General features: G+C 36.1%; 1 protein-coding gene across 1 annotated transcript in view; it reads right to left on the bottom strand.

Moving 5' to 3' along the window:
• Nucleotides 1-17,834, bottom strand: part of LOC116723574 (calcitonin gene-related peptide type 1 receptor-like) — a 38,934-nt gene extending 21,100 nt beyond the window's left edge. Inside the window, exon 1 of the mRNA XM_032568605.1 lies at nt 17,705-17,834. The gene's annotated coding sequence lies outside the window, so the exon portion shown is untranslated. The remainder of the gene's footprint in view (nt 1-17,704) is intronic.
• Nucleotides 17,835-19,176: the final 1,342 nt, after the last annotated feature.

Genomic DNA, 19,176 nt, shown 5'->3' with positions numbered 1-19,176 from the left:
TTTGTATCAAGATATATTTTGGCTGATTAGTTTAGTTTTAGATTTTATTAGCCTGGCCATCGCCTTACAGTGCAATTCAGCTCAATTTTCATCTCCCTTCACTCACTCTGGGCTTCCTCCTATTGTCTTGAATTCCTTCTGTAGATTTTCTACCGGGCCAATTAGTGAACAAGAGAAGTTGTAAACAATGACGTTGAACTTCTGCTCTGTTTTAGAGTTGTAGTCTGTCTGTAGTTTTATCAATGGCAGCAGAGGAAGTAAAGGAAGCTGTTCAGTCCTTGTTGGGCAAACTTCCAAAAATTAAATCAACAGCCGTCTCGTTTGGATTGGTACTGCTCTCTTGGCTACTTACAGCACAGGCAATTTCCAGCAAGCTTCACATTGTCGACTGGGTAAAATCTAAAAGTTCAACAGTTTCCACACCTTTAGCAAGCAATCGCTTCTCCGTAGCAGAAGGTCCAGACCCTCTGGACATTAAGCAGCCTCAGACGTCTCCTATGATGCAATTTTTGTTTCTTTCTTACTGTTGAATCATGAACCCCAGTCTTCACCAAGACATGTGAGGCTGACAGTGATTTCCATGTTTTGGTTCCTTTGTAACTTCCTGGATGAACCATGAAGATTGGGCACTTTGGGTTTCCGTAGACCGACCTTGGGAGGATCACATCTCTTCTCCGTTTCATCTGTTTGTTGTTAAAAGATCTCACTTGCCACTGACTTCTAAAGCATCAGAGTTGAGCATGTAGCCTTTCACAGGCTGATAGATTTCAAACACTTTCCTTCTCATCTGTTCTTCATCAGGATGGATCACAAATCGGAACACAATGTGCTAGTTTATGAGCTTTTTTTAAGCCAAATTGTTGAATTTTAGTGATTTCCTAATTCCACAGACCTTTAAGAACTAGTCACAGGGCAACTACTTTTTAACAGCAATGTTTAAGAAAATTATTTTAATAGACGCTTTGGTAAGCAATGTGCCAATATATTTGCAATACATGTACTGTATTGGAGGGCGCTACAGCAACAAAAACTGAATAAGATGTAGTTGATGTATTTGTCACCACATCGTCACATGCTACTTTGGTTATGCATAAATTGCTTTGTGAAAATTTGCTTTAAGCAGATACTGTTCCTCCATGTTTGTTGGTATCTCAGTTTATTAAGAAATATATTTTTGCTGCAGCTTCCTCTCTAAAGACCATTCTTTTAAGCCGAGTTCAGCCACAACAACGCCATGACTCTGCTATGAATTAAACACGATACATCTTTGTCCTCCCAACACTTACTGGCTGGGTCACTTTAAGCACCACAAGCAAACAAAGTGTCTGCCTACTTCTAAATAGTAGCAAAGCAAATGATTTATAAATGCTATTGTTGGTATCCATGTTGATGATTCCTGCGAAGTGGAACATTTTCCTTTAAAGGAGTTCTGACTTCTTTCTGTGAAGTGATGTTTAGATGATCTGGAGCCAGTTACTGTCAAACTGGAATGCAAATCTGGAACTGGAAACAAAAATCCTGCGTCAATTTGCCACATGGAATCACACATGGAGAATAAAACACCATAATAGCAGAAAAGCAAAAATATTCAAGAATTAAGTCTGAGAAATTCAGTCTTGTGTTAATTCCTACGTGGAGCTAAGTTTTTAAATCTTTTTTGTTTTAGTCACATCCTGAATCTCAGTGAAGGAAATTAAAAGCCAAATTCTGAAAAATGTGTGTGAATAGCCTTCCTAATGTTGTTAAACTTCACTTGCTCTTAAGTGAAAAAAAATCTTTCTACCAACATTTGCAAAAATGAGGCATTGCAGAAAATGAAACAATTTCAATCTTTCAAGTTTGTGAAAAACAATGTTATTAAATATCCCAGAGAGTTTAAAGAGCTTTTTGATACTTTGATTTCTCAAATAAATAACTGGGTAGAGTTTTCTAACTAATAAAACTGCATTACTAAATCCAAAAAAGGGCGTACATACAAGGCTGTAATTATAGTGAAGTGGGGATAGAAACTGCTCAGAATGAACAATGACTTTCTCTGGAACTTGACCTTTCCAGAATATTCAAAGTCAGTTACTCAGCTTTTGTTTTTCGCTATTTTTACCTGATAAATAGGAAGCCATGTTAGAAAGCTGTTTGGATCAGACTAAATATGAACCAGAACAAACGCTGAAAAGATTCAGTGAAAGTGGAAATTCAGAGAAACATTTTATGGAAAGGCAAACGTTATGTTATTTGACCACAGGGACAAAAATTATGTTTGAAAGAATAAAGGCTTTTAAACCTGATAATGTCATAATAAAAGTAGATTAAGAAATGAAATAGAGGAACTATTCATGATCAACATGTTCATAATCCCAAACATGAATCAGAACTGGCTTCAGACTGCAAAAAGCAGGATAATATTCTGCAGTAATGTATGCATATACCAACCACTCTTCTTTACTAAATCTAATAAAGATGGTTTTGGTGTCTGAAACTAAAAAAACCATGACAGAACCTGTAACCTAATGAAATAGTTTGCAATAAACAATAAGTCAATTAATTGCAAGATAAACTAAAGTGAGCTCAATAATTTCCATTTGCATGATTTATAATTATTCTTTTCTACTAAAAACTGGATGTCAGTCTGCTGCTTTGGTCACAATTAGCCCTTTTCTGAAAGACAATTTTGCTTACAGAGATTTCATAATTGGTTTTATTTGTTGTTTCTGTTGTTTTATTTATTTTAGATATTTAAAATATCTTCCAGTTTTGGTGTTAAATTTTCATTAGACTTTAAAGTTTATTGATCTTTGAGAATGTGTTCTTGCATTATTATGCCATTACCATTATATTATTTGAAAATGGTCTCAAAATAACAATTATATTGTTTATTGCAATAACTTCTGGGACGATCTATCATCCAGAAAAGGTTGTTATTGTGACAGGCCTGTGTCTGATGCAATATTATGTTCTTAAACATCTTGTTTTTTTAGCATATCATCATCACATTTAACAGAAACAAAGACTGTGTGAAATTACTTTATATGTTTCATGATTGAACTGAGTTATCAAAATAATAAACTTTTCAATTATATTCAAATTTATTCAGAGGCTCTGTACATACACACAGTATTTGCATATGCTGTTCTTCCTAAAAGCTCAGCTGAAGGTTTTTTTTGGAGTGTTGAACAAGCCCTGCAAAACTTTGTTTGGTTTCCCATTAAAGCCAATGAACCGGACCAGAAACCACTGAAAACCTTTCAGACACACACACACACACACACACGCACACCCCCATACAAGACAAAGGAGGTCAAATGAACCATGACATGACTCATATTCTTCATGACAAAAACAGCTTACTCCCTTCAGGATACACATATGAGTTTCTGGAATTCAAAATAAGCCAGGTCAAATTTAATCTCAGCCTCCCTCTGCATTCTGAACCCCTGAACTGAATCTGACGAGGAAATGAGTCAGTCTGCAACCTCGACCCCTGCAACTGAAGGAACTCATTAAATGTATTGATTTTAAATTAAGTAAGCTTTTAAATCTAACTGGGCTCATTATTAATTCAGAGTTACATTTGTATCTTTGGTTGTGTTGAAAATGATTCAGAAAGCCAGAAAAAAACTAAAAAAAAAAAAAATCAAAATCAAGTTATTCATTATTGCCCACTAATTTTCAAGCTGCCTCTCCTTCCAAATTAAATATGATCCTCAATAGTTCCCAGAATGCATCATGGATGCCTGTCAAATAATGACCATGTCATATAAACAGTGTACAACGTGTGGGTGGGGGCAAATTTAATCAGTAGAACATATGACAGGACTGCTAGATAGGGGAGGAGACAGCCGAGAATTGACTCATTGCATTCCTGTCTTTTGAGGTAACGCTTGTTAGGAAACTGGCCATAGTGTATCCATATTTTATGAGTCGACTGGATTTTCACTTCTAATCCAGAGTAATTTTCCTTTTCGCTGCATTAGTATCAGCTAAAACAGAACAAAGATACCGCTTTACAGCAACGCTCAATGAGAAGATAGAAACGGTGAGGCAAAAGTTGATAAGGAGGTAATTAATAATAAGATACAAAATATAATCCTCCAATAAACGGCACCAAGTCCATGCTGGAAAATGAAATCAGCATCTCCATTCATGTATGCTGCAGCTTGTATGAAGGAAGCATTAATATTTCCTGCTAGACAGCTGCATTGACTGTGCACTTAAGAAAACCCAACTGATTGTGGACACTACACACTGGACTTAAAGAAATGTGGATTCCATTCCAGTTTACGGCTCATCAGTATCAACATAAATTAACAATCAAATTCTAACATTGCTGATGTACTTCAGAGTGATTAACTCCCCCAGCCTGAGGAGAAGGGACATAGCCTACAGAGCCTCGGTCAATCAGATGGTAATCACAAATTAGGGAGTTTCACACCTAATGGTCCGGTAGACTTGGTTTGACTTGGGAGCAAAATGATAACATCTGTTACATTTTCAGCTGGCTAGGTTCTGGCCTATGGTCTTTTGTGTTTAAATAGTTGTTCAAACACAAAATCAAGGCTAACCAGTCAGCAGTAATGGGCATATACTGTTAAATACTTCAGCAACCATATCTAACAGATGACTTCAGGTGCATCATCTGAATTTCACCAAAATTACACCAGAAGTAGTACAGCGGGTTTCCTTCTTCGTTCTTCTAGTACAGGGGCAACTCATTATGCTAACCAGGAAAAATATCACATGACCTCTTGCCCAGACCCTCAGAGTCCTGCAGACATGTGCATAATTTGACCAGAACCTGAATATGAATCCCATCTGATAAAAGTAATACCTGGCCTGGGGTCTTTCTGCATGGAATATTCATGTTTTCTCCATTCAAGTTAGGCACCTAGAGAGAACGTGGGCTCTCTCCAGGTGCTCTGGGTTCCTCCCACAGCCCAAACACATGACTGGTAGATCAAATGATTACACTGAATTATCCTGTGTGCGTGCGTGTGTCTGTGTAGTGGTTCATCTACCCTATTGAGTACCATTTCTTTCTTCTATTTCTTTGCCATATTTACTAGCTTTCTGAAGACAGATGGGCTTTATGGGGACTAAAGCCTGGTCCTGATACAGTTGAGCCCCTTGTTCAGGGTCAAAGGTTAGGTTTAGAGGTACAGAGTGAATTAGGTTTTGGCTAAGGTTAGGAAGAGATTAGTACTGGTTAGGTATAGAGAAAATATCTGGGTTACATATATGTCATGATGTGTTGTAGGTGAACCCAAAAGCTCCAGGCAAAAGCATAGAATGGCCTTGAGTGTTTAATAAAACAATATCAGAATCCAACTACAAAGGAACATCCAAAGGAGCGCAACAAAATCTAAAGCAAAATTCAAAACAGCAAACATGTGGAGGAACAGAGGAACACAAGGGGAGAGATGAGCAAAGTGACCAACATAGTAACCAGACGGACTGGCGAGTTGTGACTGAGATAGAGGAGCTTAAATACTGGGAGGCAGCAAATGGAACAATGGACCTAACTAGATGAGATGATTGATTACAGGTGTGAGTAGTTGGCACATTAGCTAGCTGAGGGGCGGGGAGAAGATGGCACAAGGAAGCTAAGGAGATCTGCTGGGGGAATACAAAAGGGAGGAAACAGGGAGCTGAAAATACTTCTAATACTAAAAAAACACTAAGACTAAAGAAAACCTGATACTAGAAGAGAAAAAGACATGAGGGAAAAACTTAAACAAACCTAAACAGAAACAAGGCTGATCTAACAACAATAAGAACTAAGGAACATGGAGCCATAATAACTAGAAGATCTAAACAAAGAAATAACCTAACTAGAATCAGTAAAGAAAGATGGACATAGATTCAGACAAAAAGACTAACTAAACCTAAAGTAACAAAATAAGAAAACTAGAAATACTACAGGGGGAGGTAGAAGGACTTAAGAAATAACCTAACTAGGATTACTAAAGGAAGATGGGCATGGATGCAGACATAACAGAACTCAGCCTAAAGTAACCAGATAAGAAAAGCTAGAAACACTACAGGAGGAAGCTATAAGGACTTAATAACTTAACTGGAACTACTAAAGAAAGGTATACCTAAACTCAGACATGTAAGAATAACTGATCCCAGGGTGATGAAATAACTAAGAAATAAACATTACTAGAAACACTACAGGGAGCCTGAAATAAGAAATAACTAGAAGGATTACATAAAAATAATCTAACTATAATCACTAAAGAAACCTAGACATAGACTCAGGCATACAAGAATAACATAACCTAAGGTAACTAAAGAATAATGATAAATAAGATGCAAAACAAAACCCAGAGTCCTGACAGTATAAATACAACTATTAAAATGAATGGAAATCAACACAAAGTCCTAATATGGGCAGAAATACAAACTCGAGTGTGTGTGCATGTGTGTCTGTCCTGTGTGTCTCCTCCAATAATCATTGGAGGGAAGAAGGTAAGTAGATGTTTGAAAGAAATAACAGTTCTCCACTGGATACCCTGAATGATACCCTATGACCCACTAGCTTAGCAACTCATGAAACAACTTAACTAAACATATCGACTGTGTTTTATCTGATTTATAGAGACATGTTTTCACATGTCTATGTCTAATAAACTAAAGGGTCACTGGTTGGGGTGACGAGAAACCCAAACATTGTTATGTTGCTATTCCAGAATTAGCTTTGCTGTCCCTGGTGCCCTGCAGTAAAATTGACTGCAGATGCTTGTCTCTGAGACTTGAAGTCCTGGGAAAGAGAGAGCTCAGCCTCTTCCAAGTCTTTTATGCATCATAGCAAAATAAAAATGACCTGATCACAACTTCAAATGTACAAAAACACACAACTGATTTCTGACAGTCATCATTTTTTAACAAAAACATCTGGCATCAGTCTCCAATTTTAATTAAAATAGACTAAATATTTTTGTCTTGTTCCACCAAACAGTAGAATTGAAAGGGGGAGTGTCCCCCCCCCCAGTGCTGTAAACCAGAGTTTCATCCAAACCCTTCAGGTTATTTTTAACAGAATCATAAAAAAAATATTGTATTCTACTCTGCATTTAAAATTAATTTATAAATGTTCATAACTGGACTTTGGAAAGAGGCAGCAGATAAAACAAACTTAATATTTCTTTTTTTTTTGGTTCAGCTGGAATGAAGTCATTGCACCTAATGTGAGAAAACATCAAACAGACAGGTGTGTGAGTGACTAAACAAAAAAAAAAAAAATCACAGTCTGGAATATTTATTCTGTGACGATCGGCAACAAAGGGGAACAAATGACCGCATAATAAAAGTAAGTTCCTTTTAAGATATCTAACACAAACATTTCTCAGAAGAACAATTGAAGAATGGTGTGCTGCCGATAGCAGTGTTTGACAGATATAAGATAAAAACCTAGAAACAAAATGGAAAACAATAAAAAGCAACAAAACTGCTGGTTAAACTGAGACCAGAGTAATTTCAATGACATATCGGTACACATGCTAATTCATTTCATTCTTCTTTTAGGAAAACAAAATAAATATCTGACTTAAATTTTTTTTTTAAATCACAGATTCACATGTAAAGTAATATTTTATTCTTGCCATCATGTTTCCTTGGGCTGGTAGTAATATTAATTGGGGATGCACAATATATTGTCACTAACGTCGGTATCGGACGATATTGGTATCGGTTTGATAAATAAAACAGGGCCGTATTAAAAAGCAACTTTTTTCCCCATCATATTAATATCAGATACCGATATTAGCCTAAATTTTCACATCGGTGCATCCTAAATATTAAACTGGCCCAGCCCACCTAGATTCCCAACTTGAAACCAAAAGGCAAACAAAAGAGGAAGCGAGGGATCAGAATGATTGCAAGGAGACTTTCCAACCTCCAACATTTGGGAATCACCACAAAAGATAAATCAATGTAAACATGCAAAGAGCTTTTTGGCAAGCAAATACTGTACTATCATTATCATCAAGGGTATAAATAATTTTACATACATAACTAAGTGTGAATTAAAACAAAATAAATTAATTATTTCACAATTAAGACTGTTTTTATATTACTCTTATCTTTAGATAAATACCTGTCTTCATTTCCTGTCAAACAAACTTCTTGGTTGACTGAAATTAGTTTAAAACTAAATGCAAATCTGTACGAGATTTTGTCACATAACTTTATCTACACACATGGAACAGACCAGACACCGTCACACATTTACATGCATCCAGTTTCCAGATAATTTTTATTACCTTTGCTACTGGAGCTGGTGCAGCAGACACATTTATTGTTAATAAATCAGTTAGATAATGCTGCACAGCCAAGGTTTTGTCTCACTTTCCTCCTTTATAAAGGAAGCTGATGCCACATTGCAAAGCCCCCGAACAGGAAACACACATCTGCGCACAACTGTTTGTCTATAAGTTGTTGTCAAAAGTTATTAATAAAATTAGTTTTTCCAGATGATCAGAGAATCAATCTGGCACAATTTTAATTTGATTGAGTTTGAAAATTTTGTTTATTTTATGGCTAGTAAGTAAGAGTTTGAAACTGGGGTCACCGTCTCTTTTACAAACCTCTAAAATAAGTGATTTCTTCTCATTTCCCAAGTAAGTGAAACTATAAACCTACAATTTTTCTGACATGAATTGATTTTTTTGATTTCTGCCAAGATCTCCTTGACCTTGTATGCATGTGTTTTAGCATTTCTCACCCAGTAAGGTTAATTTTTCTCACAAATATTAGAAAACATTGTGAGCACCCACTACTCCCCACGGGGCCCACAGTCTGGGCCCTATTAAAAGAAGAGCTGTTTTTGGGTTAGCGGTTAGGACTAAGGTGTGAATCAAGTTTATGTTAGATTTCTGGTCAGACATCTCTCAGTAATGGTTAGGGTAAGTTTAAGGTTCAGGGTTAGCTTATAGAAATGAATGAAATATGAATGGAAGTTAATGCAAAGTCCTTGTGAAGATGGAAAGATGCAATATGTGTGTGCTTTAGTTTTTGGCTATCTTGTAGAGCACTACTATTACGCATTTTATTTCCATTTTATCAATTTCAGAATACCAACTCGCACAATCTCCTTATGTGAGGAAAGGCAGAGGAAGGACGAAGGTTGAGAAGACCACTTCCTGCCACTTCTCAGCTCTCCACTTCTAAAGAATCCGGCCAGTTAAAAATAAGCCATTGTTACATACACACAAAGGAACAATGAAAAAGCTGTCAAACAAGGAAGGTGAAGCTAACGTGGAGATCTGAGATAAAAAAAAATAAAAACACACATACACACACACGCACACACTGGGTTCATTTGACAATGGTTTTTCAGGCAAGTTAGTAAATAATAAAAACAGTGACTGTTGGAGTAATTCTCCTGAATGAATAAATGTACATGAGAAGATGTTACACCAGATTTTTAAATCAGATGTTTGCATATGTAACACAGTGCATATATTCCAAATATATTTCAATTGTTTGTCCTTTTTATCTTGCTGGCTCCAGTTTTTATCAAATTTTAGCTTTTAATGAAGCCTGCAAAACGTTATTGTGTTACTTTTGATCTTTTTGGTTAACTTAAGGAAGTTTGAATTAACTTCCTTAACTTAATGTTAAGGAAGTTAACTTAAAGTTTCTTATTTTGGTCGATTCATCTCCCTTCAGATTTTCCCCTTTTACAGATCACAAAAATTACATCCTGACTACAAAAACACATATTGTAGACTCACATCAAATGACTTCAACCTTTCGTCTGTCACAACAATGAGTAACAGCAGCAGAGAGGAGTCGCCATCCAATATCACTGAGCCACATGTAGCAACTGCTGTATTTCTCTGTCCAATTTACACAATCAGTGCAGCCTCACTGCCTCATTCACAAATAATGATAATGGTGCAAACATGGTCATCACACAGAAGAGAGCAATTTACCCCATTTTTCCTTCAGGTGTAGTTGTTCTAGTTTCATGACTGAAATATGACAGTCAGTTATAAAAACTGCAGTCATACAAGCCAAATAGAGAAAAAAATATGTTGTTGCGATTTTCAACATCAAAACACGCGTCTTAAACTATTGTAACACTAAGTGGACACTTTAAAATCAGTAATATTAATAATACATTTCACTTTTAATACACAATCCTTTGTAAACAAAAGTTATTCAGTAGTTTTCCCTCAAAAAAATGGTCAAAGTTCAAATGCATTAGACTGCACATTTATTATATAAATATGAACGGTACTAATTTTCCGTACACTGTCTGTTATTTATATGTTTTAGTCAGAAATATGTTTATTGCATTCTGTTATTTTAAATAAATAAATTTTAAAAATTTATTTAGCTTTTAGGATAATTTTTTAACCTGAATGAACTAGCATTTACTGTATAACCATTATCTGTTGGAAAGGTGGAATCTTCTTTCCATGAAGAAGGTATTTTTTAAAGATGAACAGTTCCAGTCTTTAATGCTGTCAGAATCAGTGACTTTGAGATTAGCAGCATATTTTGGGTACAATGTAAAACCTTATGTTTCATTGTATTCCTGTGCTTTTGGTTACTGTTCCCTAAGCACTTCCTGGTCTTTAACATCCATTTCCCTTCATTTACTCACTGGTTCAACATTAAATAATCAAAGGTTCAGTTACTCCATGTCAGATTCCCTGTTGTCCTCACCTGCTGTTTCTGGATAGTTCTGTGAATTAAAATCATCTTTTTTCACTATGCGCAACACCAACCATGGCACATCTATACATAATGTGTAATTGAAATGCAGGAAAATTTGTTTGCCAGCAAAAAGCGAAGAGCAACTGTTTCTTTGAGGGGTTTTGTGACTTAGATGCAGACTCTAGTTGTCCCACATGGGCAGCTCTTTCAGATTCAAGTTGTAAAACCCAACAGAAATTATTTCACTCATCTATTTAAAAAGACACAATCATTGCAAACATGTTGGGGGTCACTGTAAGCATTGACACAAAGCAATGTGAAATTTTACATTCCCTATCTCTGTTGGCTGCCAACCCAAGCAGCTAGCAGGATAATTGAAGAGTTATCTCCGCTCTTGCTGAGCTGCAGCTCAGACGTAATTATGTGGGAAAAAGAGAAAAGCTTTTGGACAAAGTGCTTGAAAATGGCTCCCACACTCATTCAATACATCAAGACAACAAATTATATGGCAAACATTTTCAACCCTTCCATCAGCAATATAAACTCTGCAAGATAATTTATCTTATTAAGATGCTTTAGTGGGTCATTTTTATACATGCATACATCAAATAATGAATTAGTCTAAAAAGCAACATCAACATCCAAAACATCATTAACACACAGTTTAACTTACAAAATAGATCACTTGCTTTAAGTTCTTATATGTACAAATTCTTTGAGGGTCAAACATCATGAGGCCAACAAAGTCATGATAATTATTATAAATGTGCCATGTAACCTGATTTTATGTGAACCACTGACATGTTGTATAAAAGGAGAATAAAATAAATCTTTTCTACATCTTTGATATTATTCAACATCTACAGGGAAAATTTAGGTCCTATAATTTCCCATCATACCCACTGCTGCACACACCACAGTTCAACCACTAGAAATCTTAATAAAATTAAAGCCAGTGTTGCTTAAAGCTTGTTGCTAAAATTAGCTTACTAATTAGCCAGCTTGGGTTAGCTAGCCTTTGAACTGCAGACTTTTGGTGTGCTAACTTTTTTTTTCCAATAGAAAGTAAACTTAACAGTAATTGGAAATAGTTTATAGTTTTCACCCTAAAATCTTTCAACAAGCTCACAAAGGGAAAGTGACTCTTGGCAAGAGTTACCAAAAACATGTCTACAGGTTCTGTTGAATCAACCCATGTCTGAATTGGGTTAATTCAGACATGAGTCATCAATACTAATAGCTATGCCAAATATTTTTTTTCTTCATAACAACGATTAGTTTTTTAATATCTGTTATTCTAAAATAATTCCTAACATAACCTTTGGTGTTGTCTTCAGTTCAATTTCAGATTTTTCATTTACAGCTCCTTTAATCTGTAAATGAAGAATTTACAGATGAATGTTTTGGTGCCAGTTGATGCGAGTAAGATAAGTAGATTAGCCAGAGGTATTTTTCCTGAACAAGGGCGCCTGTTGTTGAGCCCTTCATTCGCTTAGAATGAAAACATTAAGATGATCTAAATACTAACAGAGCTTGGGGTTAGTTTTCAGTTTGCCACAATAACTGATTCTGTGTATTTTACAGATATTTGTACTTATTTCACGTCTTGTATTCGGGTTGGAGGTGGGGTGACTTGCATGTATAGCTCCTTCAACATTAAACTAGGGCTGCAGGTAAAGATCATTTGATCATTGTTCATTCTGTTCTGAGTAGAGCATATTTACAGAAAAAGACGGGGTTTCTTTTATCTTAAATGCAAAATGTATTTTTGTACAGTTTTTGCTGCTCTGACAGTTTTATCCTTTCAGCAAATGACTTATTTTTAGTCTTTTTACACGTAAACAATTAATCGATTACTAAATTTTTTGACTATTATTTCAATAATCGATTATCACAATTAATATGATTAATCGTTTCAGCCCTACATTAAACAGTCCTACAAAAATTGGGGGTGCACATTGATGTTAGTGGAAATAGCTAACATCAAAGTTACTTTATCTTCTTTGAAGAAGATAAAATCAACATAAGGTGGTTGTTAGCTGGATGTGAAATTTGCAACATAAACAAATTGGAAGGCTCTGCAAGAAAAACATTCAAGTGGACTAAAAAGACATCAGAGTTAGGACAATAATCACAGAAACATGCTTTGAACATAGAAAATGCACAAAACATTAAAGACAAAGATATAAAACAGGAGACAGTATTTGTGGTCAAACTGTAAAAAATCAACTGAGATCAGTCATGTTAATGACTAGAACAGTCATTAACATGTAAGCAGAAAAAACGATGTTACTGGGCTAAAGAGAATCAGACGTAGCAGTTTCCAAAGCCACTGATGATGTAAAGTTGCATGTCAGGTGAAGGATCAGGTCTGATTGGATCCGAATTGAAGAATTTGCTTTCTCACTCATAAAGTCCAATTAAAACTGTTTTTTGCATTTTAAAAAAATTATTTCTATTCATTATCCAAGATTGGAGTGACGGCAAATTCAACAATGCCATTTATTGTGTAAGTATGTTGTCACATAGTCTGATTGTTCAGCTGTTGGGTTTATATTTGCACCATGTCGGTTCTCCAGAGGGTTTAATGGCACATCTTCTGTCCCTTATGTATAATTCCTTTCACTTTTGGTCTTGAGCTTTGCTGAAATGGCCTCTTAATGCTGTCTGATCCTATAAACCACCTAAGAGAACAAGCAGTTAGCAAAATTGGGATTTATGAGAACCCAGCCATCAAAGTATAACTAATTACTGACTTTATACTCTTGTAATTTTACCAGACTCTTTTATTTTTGTAATTTGGTATTCCATTATAGTTTTAAATTAATTTTTTGTTTTTAAAAAACTCAGCAAGTCTAGAAGAACAAGCATAAATTGTTCTCTATAGCAGTCTTTCATAGTCTGCTATATTAACTTGTAGTGAAATAGGATGAAATATAAATCACACCGACTTGTGTTTTTAACATCTTTTAAATAATAGGCAACTTTAATATTTGCGTCCATATTTCATTTTCAATTAATTAATATGAGATTACGCATCGAGCGACAACTCCTGCACCCCTGCAACTATTATTTGCACACAGAATGCAAGCACACATGCCAGCTATCTACCACCTAGGCTAAAATAAGCCGAGGTTCTCTCACAAACTCCAAGGGGAGAGGAGGTTGTTGCTTGTGTTATGAAAACTGGACAGCAAGTCGTGGAAGTGGGGGGATAGCTGGAACCAAAGTGGCCAAAACACCTATTAATACACTGATAGCTTCCTGGCAAGAGCAGGCTGTTCCAGTCAAAGGTTCCACTCGGCGGGTGAGGGGGTGGAAGTTTCCCACGAGCGTGTGCGGAGTCAGCCTGTATCATCCAGGGAAGACGGGGAGGTGTTTAAAAGTCAAGCTGCTCTCAGATCAATGTCTTGAATGTGAGTATTAAACAGGAAACAACTCCTGCTGGTGGTAGGGACAAAAAACTGCTTTAAAGATGACCCACTGTAGCTCCTTGAACAGGTCAGGATAGGGCTACGGGCTACACAGACATGTTCATTAAATTTTTACAAAAATCATTCTAAAATAATAAGATTTCAGACTTTTTTGAGCTCCTTTGACGATGAGCTGTCTTAGGACCTCCGTCACTTTAAATCCAAATAAGATGCTCCACGCCCAACAACTCAACTTTTACAGCCACACATGCATAATTATTATACCTACATAATTATGAAATTTTGCATAATTGTTGGTATAATTAATGGCACTGAAACAAATAAGAAAAATGTGCCAACAATAAATTAGTCAAACATTGTCTTATGTCCTTTACGGTACCACACACACCTTTCTGTCAGATCGGCTTTCATAAGTTTTTATACCCTTTGAACCTTTCCTCATTGTATCATATACACATACAGCACAAACGAGAAAGTATTTCCTTGTGGTTTTCTCTGAAAGACCAACCTGTCCATGATTGTGAAGACTAAGAAAAATGATACATGGTTTAATTTTTTATTTTTTCCCCTTTATTTGCATGTTTTCAATCAAATTCCTTCTTTGACAGTGAGGGGGAAATGTTTGTACGTGGGGAACACATGGATTTCAGGGAAACCTGGAAGCAGAACACATGGAAGCTGTTTGTGAAGAAGATCGAAGGTTAGATGGAAAGGGCCAGATTAACTAAAAAGATCCTCTGTGATCATTTCAAGACCAGCTATTCAAAAAACATACTGTCTTATATCATTTACGGTCTTTATTATCATTTATCAACCAAACATTCCTCTGTAGTGGAGCCTACAGAGTTATTGACAGCATCATTCCTGCACCATGGCAACATCAGTCATGACTTGGGTGCCATTAAAGTCAAACTCTGGCTCAAATGAACAAAGTTAACTCCCTTTGCAACTCAAATTCTTCAGGTTCTGTGTTGAAATCTGTCAGCATAACTAGAAATGTTGCTTTCAGGTTTTGCTTGTGCCAATGGTGACATCCGTTTTTTTTCTAGGTCTGACCAACTTAGATTGTGACCGACTCATGCTTTTTTTATACAAGAGAGGAAAAAAAACCCCTAATGGTTAAGGTTCTTTGATACAGGAAGTAGTTTTGAGTCCAACAGAACATGAAAGAATTACATGATTCTCCATATTCTTGAATCATAGAACATGCCATATATGCCCCTAATTTTTTTTTTTATACAGTAAATAAACATAAAAAATGCAAACAAAACGTCTCTGTTTGAATGGTGTGTTTACAGACCAAAAATGAAGGGAGTTTATAGTTTTGATGCATTTAATATACATGAAAAACAATCAGATTTTTAGTATTTGACCTAGAGACCACCGATTTGGCCAGTCTCCGGTGAACTGATTGGTGCGTCTCTACACTTCTCTCATGCTAGCAGAGCAGTACAATTCCTAGGCCTCTCGTGATGTCATCAATCTAAATACGCACAAAGCAGATGACCTTCTCTTTTCCCTCCTGTGAACTTTTGACAAACTTAATATTTTGTGAATTGCCACAGGGGAAATTCATACTTCATAACCAATCTTTTTTGTGTCGGTGTATATTTTAGAGTAACAAGAAAATACACCATGGAAATTACCTTTAAAGCAAAACCAACCAGTCTGCATGAGGTGGAGTAGTGATTGCTAACATGCATGAAAATAACCCAGGAGAAATGCAAATTATTTGAGGGAAAAACAACAAAAGCTTTTGCAAGCTCTTCTAGGCTGCTGGGAGCAACTGAGATTATTCTAGTTTGCATCTGGCTGTTCTCCCTTTACGCTGTTAGCAGATTTAATGTGAAACAAAGCAACTTTCTTTAACTGCAATTTTATGGGGGAATTTTTCTGCCATAATCTAAGAGCACACATGAAGTCCTGCTTTCAAAATAAAAATGTAAGCAAAAGTATTAAAAGTTTTGAGAACAAAAGACAAGAAATCTTGTTTTCAGACTAAAAATGTGTGCTCTTGGATTATGGCAGAAAAATTCCCCCATATAATGTCTTTAATCTATCTAAAAAAAAAAAAAAGCCAAAGCAGATGCACAGAGGCATGAAAAAAATTTTCACATAGAGATTTATTTTTTATTTCCTTTTTGCCCTGAACATTAAATCCAAAATGAAATTTAAAATGAACAGGAACCAGTGAAAAGTCTTTAAAACCAGAGGGGTTTGAGCTCTTCTGTTTCCAGTTAAGAGACTTGAGAATAATATCCAAATCATCCTTGTGAAAAACATAATAGAACCCCAGCAAGAACCAGGATGTTAGGGAATAATACATTCTGCTCTCTGCCTGAAAATTGGAATGGAAAAAGTCCATGCACCAGTTCATAAATTTCACTCAGATTAATCATCTCCTAGTGAAAGAAGATTCTCTTCCATGACATTAACCAGGCAGCGCATGCTTGAATATCCTTCAATAGAGATGAATTAACTCTGCAGAGACAAAGCGATGTAACAAACCCATATCCAGTTCTTGCAAAAGCTTGACGTGTCACAACCAGTTTTAAGGTTCAATTACTTTTTCACATGACGCCAAGCTGGTGCGGATGGTCATTTTAGTTTAAAAAAACAACAAACTATTCATCTCTGTCTATTTCTAAAATTTGCTTGATGATCTAAAACATTCCTTTGTAATAATAAAAGCTAAAACAGAATAAATATGCAAGGGTGCACATACTTTTTTTTAACAGTACTTTATCTTCAGGTGTTTGTTCATTACTGATATAATTTAAACATAAACCCTTTTGAGCCTAAATGAACAAGATTACAGACCATCTTACTGACTGTCAGTCAGGGGCATCTTGATCTCAGCTGTAACTCAGACTGCTATTATATGTGGAATCCTTCATACACAACGACTATCTTGGATGATATGAGTTACAGCAGCATTTTCTTTGGGGTTAGTAAAGTATTTTTTAACTGAACTGAATTGGAGCCATGCTTTAAGTATCAGTTGGTCACAATAGAGTGAGTCTGTTGTTATGACGTCCATTAATGTGAAGCGGTGTAGATGAAGGGCGAGTCCTCGGTCAGCACCAGCGAGCTCAGAGTAATCCTGACGTGACATTTGACATCAAGGATGGCAGTGATTTAATAGAGCTTAATAGTGTTTCCTCTCGTTGCTTAGATAAAGCAATCTATCTCTGCAACAGCAGCTCTTTAAGCAACAGTAAAAGCAGACAAAAACACTTGCATCAACCTTCATATCCTTTGACAGGAGAAGCAGTTACAATAACTGACTTAATGTGACTGCATCTTAAACACACTGCTATTAGATTTCAAATAGGAACTTAGAATGTGCATCGTATTATCTATTTGATTGATATTAAATGACTTAGTTGCTGCATAATGCTGCATTTGCCACAATATTATATATTTGTTTTTAAATGCATTGCCAGCTTTTTCTGTTTAATATAAAAAAACCAAGTATTCCACCTTGAGCTGTGTAGGAGTATTTATTTTTTTAAATAACACTACTGTACTTTCACCTGATGCCTCATTCAGTCATAAAACAGAAGTAATTCCGTAAAACCTATCTAAAGTTAAGATTCGTGACTTACCCTTTTTTGAGTGAGATGTCAAACTTTAGTTTCCTCCAGTGCTCGCATGACCCGAGCTGGAAAGCGTCTCATTCCGTCTCTCTAACAACTCTGACCAAGCCCACAGACTGAGCTGCAGCTGTCAAGTCAGCTGACATCACGTGCCCCCAGTCCTGCCGGTACTTTCAAAATAATAGAAACAGCGATTTAAATTTTTGTTTAAAACCTCGGTAGTCTTAACATCGGATTCTAATTTATTTTAGAGGATAAATATGGACTTCGGATTCTAATTTATTTTAGAGGATAAATATGGACTTCACTGTAAAACAACCAATTTTAACTACAAAACACGTACCGGAGAGGCATTCATAAAGAGAACTATTGTGGTGCTTTGTTGCCTCATGTCCAGCAAAACAGCGCCATCTGCTGGTTAAAGTTGGATGTCTTATTGCTGGACTTGTTCCTTACTAACTAGCCGACGTATGACCCGGTCAGAAGCGGAACGAGAGGAGCTTTTCCTCTTAAATCAGCACAATGCCGGTCAGAAATTACCTGCAAGTGTGTGTGTGTGTGGGGTGGGGGGATGGGGGGGGGGGGGGGGGGGTGTATGTATGTATGCGCGTGCATGTGGGTGTGCATTTACAAAGTAATACTAATACAAGCAATATTATTAAATTAAATAATGTATACACTTGTGTTGTTTTGTTGAAAGAACTCATTATCTTTATTCTTATTCTAATCTAATTAATTGTTTGGCTTGATTAGCTAGATTTTATTGATTTTATTACCATTATTAATATTAGCTGTAGTGTTAACTGTGTATTATATTTTCTTATGTTGTGAAGTTGCCCTTATATTACAGTCTCTGATTCTTATTTTTCTCTTTCTGTATTTCTTACCTTAGTTTCAACATGTATGGTACATTTGAATTTGTCCACTGTAGGTCAAGAAAATATATTCTTCTATTTTATTCTGGTAATATTTTTGAAAACTGATGGCAGATTCTCTATGGGCAGATGGTGCCACCATGGTCTGCATTGCCAGGCAGACCATGGTGGCACCATGCCTGGCAATGCAGACCCTTCTTGGACGAGCTGAGGGGATCATCATATTCGTGCGCTCTTTGAAAGGTGTGCAAACTCCGCTTGGCCGGTACGTCGCTCTGCTTTCTTGGTGACAAAATGGTGCGTACCGAAGCAATTCTTGATTACAATAATTTAGAGAACAAACACTTCATTCGATGTAATTAAATAAAGTGTTAACGAGTTGACTTTCTTTTTAGGTGAAAACAATCTGATTAAAAACTGCATTAAAAACATCGTGATTAACGTTGGTTAGTGTGTATTTTTTACCTGTTGTATAATTAAAAATTTGTGCTCCACAAAAATATTTGACCAATTTGTATGCAAAACAACGAGGGTCTTCTGAAAATTCATCCCCTTCACCATTTCGTACCTTTGAACGAAACGATCGTTAATGTTTACTCCATCTAA

The sequence above is a fragment of the Xiphophorus hellerii genome, chromosome 1 (assembly GCF_003331165.1).
Source record: "Xiphophorus hellerii strain 12219 chromosome 1, Xiphophorus_hellerii-4.1, whole genome shotgun sequence".
NCBI classification, from domain to species: Eukaryota; Metazoa; Chordata; class Actinopteri; order Cyprinodontiformes; family Poeciliidae; genus Xiphophorus; species Xiphophorus hellerii.
Note: the sequence above shows the minus strand (reverse complement) of the source record. Positions and strands in the feature narration are given on the sequence as shown.